This window comes from Sinocyclocheilus grahami, unplaced genomic scaffold, assembly GCF_001515645.1.
Source record: "Sinocyclocheilus grahami isolate Dianchi unplaced genomic scaffold, SAMN03320097.WGS_v1.1 scaffold59.1, whole genome shotgun sequence".
Lineage (NCBI taxonomy): Eukaryota > Metazoa > Chordata > Actinopteri > Cypriniformes > Cyprinidae > Sinocyclocheilus > Sinocyclocheilus grahami.
This window is the reverse complement of record NW_015505238.1, coordinates 826,520-833,016: the sequence shown is the minus strand read 5'-3', so window position 1 is coordinate 833,016 and position 6,497 is coordinate 826,520.

The window sequence follows — 6,497 nt, the reverse complement described above, 5'->3', positions numbered from 1 at the left end:
TCTACCAAAGAATGGTTAAAGAAGAACAAAGTTAATGTTTTGGAATGACTGAGTCAAATTCCGGACTTTAATCCAACTAAAATTTCGTGGAAGGACCTGAAGCAAGCAGTTCATAGGAGGAAACCCACCAACATCACAGAGTTGAAGTGGCTCTGTACTGAGGAATGGGCTCAAATTCCTACAAGCCGTTGTGCAGGACTGATTAGCAGTTACAAGAAACATTACTTGCAGTTATTGCTGCAAAAGGGGGTCACACCAGATACTGAAAGCAAAGATCCACATACTTTTGCCACTCACAAATATTTAACACCCGATCATTTTTCTCAATAAATAAATGACAACGTATATATTTTTGTCTCCTTTGTTTGATTGGATTCTCTTAGTCTACTTTCAGGATTTGTGTGAAAATCTAATTATGTTTTGGGTCATATTTATGCAGAAATATAGAAAATTCTAAAGGGTTCACAAACTTTTAAGCAGCACTGTATACATACACACACGCACGCATGTATATTATAGGTTAATGCTGTTAAGCAGATTAAAACGATTTACAACTTGGTAACATTTAACAAGTTTTTAATCTCTGACATTTTATTGTTAGCATCGACCATGAACACAGTAATCTCTCATGCTCAACCACACTTCTTAGTTCTAACGGTAAAAGTTCATAAAAATGCCTGAATAGGCCTAATGCTTAAGTTCTTTAAAACTGCTTTATTTTGAAGAGAGGCTGATGAGATGCATCACCCCCTACCCCCATTTTAGATAATTCCTATGCCCCTGGTTGATACTACAGGTGATTTTTCCTATTGTAATAAATCGGTGAACTCCATAAAGTATGTAACCATAAGCATAGCCTGTCAGCACCAATGCAGTCTTTATTAAAGTCATTGAGCTCTTTATAGGGGACAGGTCTGAAAGCCGACCCAGACACTGTGGTATTTGCACACTCATTTCTCTGTTTATTTATTGTTAGGCCAGCTAGTTATTTACACTTTATGGATGGGAACGTCAGAATTCATTTGAGGCAGTTAAACCATTTAAAAGAGAAAAAAAAACAGAGGGAGGGAACCGGAGTAATAAGGAGTGAGCGAGCAAACCAAAACCATCTAGTTATGCAAAGGCATTACAAGACATTTAACCTTTGAGAGCGTATTACATTTTGAGGGGTTGTGACCACAAAAGAACAGAAACCTAACACTTTGTTGCAACATACTGAGCAAAGTAGTATGCGTATGTGTGTGTGAAACCAAAAAAATCTCTAAAAAAGCTAGTGAACTGAGCAGGCAGAACTTTGGCCTAACGGCCGTGATGCTCTGCTCCCGATTTGGCTTTATATTAAAACACTGCCTTCTTGTCCTCTTGAGGCAAGGCAAAGCCACTTCTGATATTTGGAAGAACATTTTACTAGTCATTAGTTTCTTTATGAAATATTCTATCCCACTGCCTAGAGAGCTGCGGGAACCCTCCACTTCAAACAGACGCGTTTCATTTTCACAAAAAGCAGCACACGCACTTGCATTTCATCGCTCCATCCCACCACGACCTTAAGTAAACACACTGAATTATGATTTTATACAAATGAGACCATATTCAATGTAATTCAATCAAAATCTAATAAGGAAACGTTTCCTGGTTGTTGTGATGAGGTCAGATTTCTCGGTGAGGGCAGAGATGGAGGTTTAGGTGAAGCATGACCACAACATTTCTCAGTGTATTTCCCTCCCCACTGACTTCCAAATATTAAGGGCTCAACTGATGTGTGTGAGTGTGTGTGTGTGATGACAAAACCCCTCATTAGCTTTGAAAAATATCCTTGATCAAATAACAGATCCACAAGGCGTTTGTTCAAATGCATTGAGATCAATTTTTTCAATCTCAGGTAGCGATCATCATTTTTAAAAAGAAAAGTATGGCTGGATAAGAAGTGAACTGAAGTTTGAACAGGCTGAGGCGGTGCGGTTGAGAACGGTCTGCACTTTTGAGCTGACAGGGCAGGAAGACAGACGCTAGAGCACTAATTCTCATCCCAATGACTTAAACATGTCCTCTGTCCTCAACTCACCATCCCATAAATTCCTGTCCTTCAGTCAAACACGCAACATTTGTTTAATGATGTTAGTCAGGCATGTCCTACTAGTCATCAACCTCAGAGAGAGAAACAGAGAGACCAAGATGGATGAAGAGGGGAAGTAAAAAAAGAAGGGTAGCGGTTGTAACATCTGCAATGCTTGGGTTTAAAAAGGCCTTATTTATTTTTGGTGATCAGAGTCGTATACTCAGAAGACAATGATTCTCATTTACAGTCTCTTGGTTTATAGTCTGTTGAAGTAAACTGCACTTAGCCATACGTGATAGACTCAACACAGGGGAATCCAGTATGACAAATACAGAGCCACAGGAAATCAGCTATAATCAAGCTCGATATTGATTCAAACATTCAAATATTCAGTTCTGTTTGTCTCCTACTTCACATTATTTAAATACTGTAGAAAACTGCAAATGTGATTTCTTGCATGGTGTGAGCAGAGATATTGCACTGGGTGGTTGGTTATCATCACAAGCGTTTTAGGCTGGCATAATAAAACTTAACTTAAGCTTTCACTGTAATAATTACTGCAATGTCTTCAGATCCAATTATATGATGTTAAATTATTAGTCTAAGTGGAAACATACATTATTAATGAATTTACTGTCGCAATTCAGGAATATTGAGAATATTAAAACTATAAGTCCTGCTTTGAATTCAGTCTTCCACATATTCTGTAGCAGAGGCTGTTCTTTGTGAAACATGCTGTAACATGACAGATTACCTAGAATGCACTGATTTTGGTTGATCGGCAAAAGTAATTTTCACAAAGAGCTCAAAATTAACATTTAATTACATTTTGGACCTACTCACCCACATGCAAACACTGTGATATATTTTAGCTTTAAAAAATATTTGTATTATTATTATAAAATATTTTATTATAATATTATATAAATATATGTATTATATATTTATATAATACTATATAATATTGAATATTAATATAATATTATTAATATATAATAATATACAAATAGTATTATATTACTGTTATAACAAAAATATTATTATTATATAATAGTATATTATTATTATTATAAAACTTTCACGTTTTGCCTCGTTCCCATAAAACTGAGAATATCCAACCTTGTGCCTGTAAACCATTTAAATTTATTGCTCAAAAGACTACTCTAAAAAATGCTGGGTTGTTTCAACCCAACTTTGTGTCAAATTTGGACTAACCCAACTTTTGGGTTAAAAATGTAATGTAAAAATTTAACCCAACGGTTGGGTGAGTCCATATTTGACCCAAAGTTGGGTTGAAACAACCCAGCATCTTTTAGAGTGTACTAACATTCTGTCCTATCTATTCTGATGCTCTGCAAAAGGTAAACACTGTAATCTATAATGAAAATGATGGATGTGTACCCTCTGAATCAGGAATCTTGTTCACAAATGAGGTTGGAAGCAAACTATGTATCTTCACAGATTTAGAATAACAGCCAGGACCACTGAGACAAACCCATGTTGCTAATCTAAATTAACTGATTTTATTTAGCCATAAGAATAAAGGATAGTTGACTTCACTCATCTACAGTAGGTTACACTAACTAAAGTCAAGAATCAGGTTCAGATCAGGTAAAAAAATATCTCCTTAAAGGGGTCCTATTATGCTCCTTTACAATGTCTTGAATTTGTTTTGGGGGTGTACTAGAACATGCTCTCATGCTTGGTGGTTCAAAAAACCACCAAGCATGTTTTTTTTTTTTTTTACAAAATTTACATTATTAAAATATTTTTTTCCCCAGTCTGGCAATATTGCAAGACATATTAGAGTGGTAACATTATTGTTTTTTTTTTTGGCTAAATCACGTTTTAGATAGGATGTCAACAACTGCTTAAAAATAACTGCATTTACTATGTACAGATAAGTGCATATGTATTATTTTTATTGTTATTTAATAATAACATTATAACATGAATTGCAGTGAAACTGTTATACAGTTGAATTTGTTTATACCATAGTCCAGTGTTTCCCAGGCGGCATATATATGCAAACTCATTCTCTGCCAGCAGGAGGTGCTGTTGGAGTGGTAGAGCTCAAGGTTTCCCTGGTAAAGGCTGTACACAAAGCAGCGCTCCGCTTAAAAAAAACTGCTTTATCAGATATTACGTGCAAGATTAAATGAAAATGACATCCAATTTTCTGAAGACAGTCGGTTTCCTTCAGAAATACAGTGATATAAAAACATTTGCACTCAATGTATGGGAAACACTGTAGTCTCATAATTGAAGTGTAAATTCTGCAGATTACATCATTGTCCAGTATTGTGCAGTCAGCAATTTATTATAAAAAAGTTTTCATAATTGTAACATACATATTTACATACATAATTATTCAGGTGCATATGCAATAACTTGCGAAAACTTGAGGCTACAGCAGCACTTCTTAGTCGTCGTCTTGTCTGATGCACTCACATAGACTGTATAAAAACATGGACGTAGTGTCCGTGACATCACCCGTAGATTTCCAAAGAGCGTTTTTGAAGCTCAAAGTGGGCGGAGCGGGCCGTCGCCATCTTGGCAGCGCGTCACTTCCGGATAATCGAAAATGGGCAAAGAGGCAAGACTTGGCTACTGAAACTACACCCACCTAGCTCGACGGCAGTGACAGCAGCGGCGATCCACCCGTCACAAGTGGCCACGCCCTTAATTATGCAGAACTTTAAGGCTTAATATAATTTAAACGGACGAGTTATAAAAAAATCCCCTCCCCTCACAGTTGTCATGAAGGGCAAAATTAGCTATATAGACCAAAACCACTTTTTGTACCAGGCTGTAAACACATTTTTTTCTGCTGTAAAGTTGGGCATTTTAACATGGGGAGTCTATGGGACTGACTCCCTTTTGGAGCCAGCCTCTTGCGGCCAATCGATGAATTGCAGTTTTAGTCACTTCCGTGTTGGCTTCACGAGAGAGACCGGAAGGTTGCCGCTCGTGCACTCAACCAAGCGTTCTAACCACGACCTAACCCCTCCCCACCCCCCCAACCATTCGAATTTCTGCAGGCGGGAATTATTTTAATGATATTCTAATGGGCCTCTTTGTGATATCACAAAACCCGGAAAACAAACGCTGTAGTCCAAACGAGCCGTTTGTTGTAGTTCTTGAAAAGGGATTTTTTAAAAACTAAATATCTCCCTTTGGAGTGGACTTTGAGATTTGTAAGTTTGAAGATCTTTTTTTATGCCCAAACATACACACTACACACTGACTAAAATTCAAAAAGTGAAAAAGCATAATAGGACCCCTTTAAGTTAATAACTGCATATTTTCACTTTTTACAGTGCAGCATTGACATTTGAGTCATTATATGACATATAATTTCCACTGTTTGTTCCACAAGTTTGCGTAATTGTATCTTTGCTTGTTTTGTTGTTTTGCGTTCATTATATCTGGTAGTGAAAGTACTGGACATTGGATTGATGCCGATAATATAAAACACGATTATTTTTAAGGATTACATTTTATGGGGCTGTCTGAGCAAAAGGCACGCTGCTGCTGTACTGTTGAGGTGGTCTCCTTTTCCTCATACTCCTACTTTTAACAGGCAGAATTAATGAGGACATTGAGAGGAGCCATCACCATATTTTTTCAATAACAAATAATAACACAAAATACTCCATCTCATCAGGGAGCTGCTGCACGTCAATAATGCACAAAATCATATTTACTCATAGTGCAGAAGGGACCTGCTACTGCATTGTTCCAAGTTCTCCAAGCATTCTGCCCATTCACGTCACTGTTGATTGAATTTATGAGCAATTTTTCACATTAATGGGACTGTCTTTGTCTGGTTGAAACCATGTGTGTGAGTGTGTTTTGTTGGTTTTATTTTCCCTACATGTTTGTGTATGTGGTCATCATAAGGCCTGAATAACTATTGTGTCTGTAAGCATCTGAGAAAGAGAGAAGAAAATATGGTGAGTGCTTCTGCTTTAATCAGCAAGCGGCCTTCAATTACAGGGTTGCATGAACTTTTTAAACAAAACTCACATCACCAGATGTGCCTGTTACTCAGACGTGTGGACAACAGTACCTGCTGCATTCATGAATGTGTTGTATTCATGCTTGAAACCACTTCAGAGAACGTAAACTGTGGAACATTTGGCGTGTACACACATAGGAGAAGAAAGCGTTTATTTTTATTGTTAAATTAGATGCTGCGATGAGGAAATTGAGGGAAAAAGCTGAGACAAGGGTGAGCCAGGGTTGTAGACTCCAACGAATTAATTAATGACATGTTTAGCTTTGGCTAAATGCTTCCTATTATTACAGAGCTGAAGTAAAATATAAATAAACACACATCGGGCATCACAGCTGATCCATTAATACTCACTGAGTGGGTAAAGTAACTCATTTGTTGCCCACTGCGGGTGAGATTGAAGGGAAGATGCGGTCACTT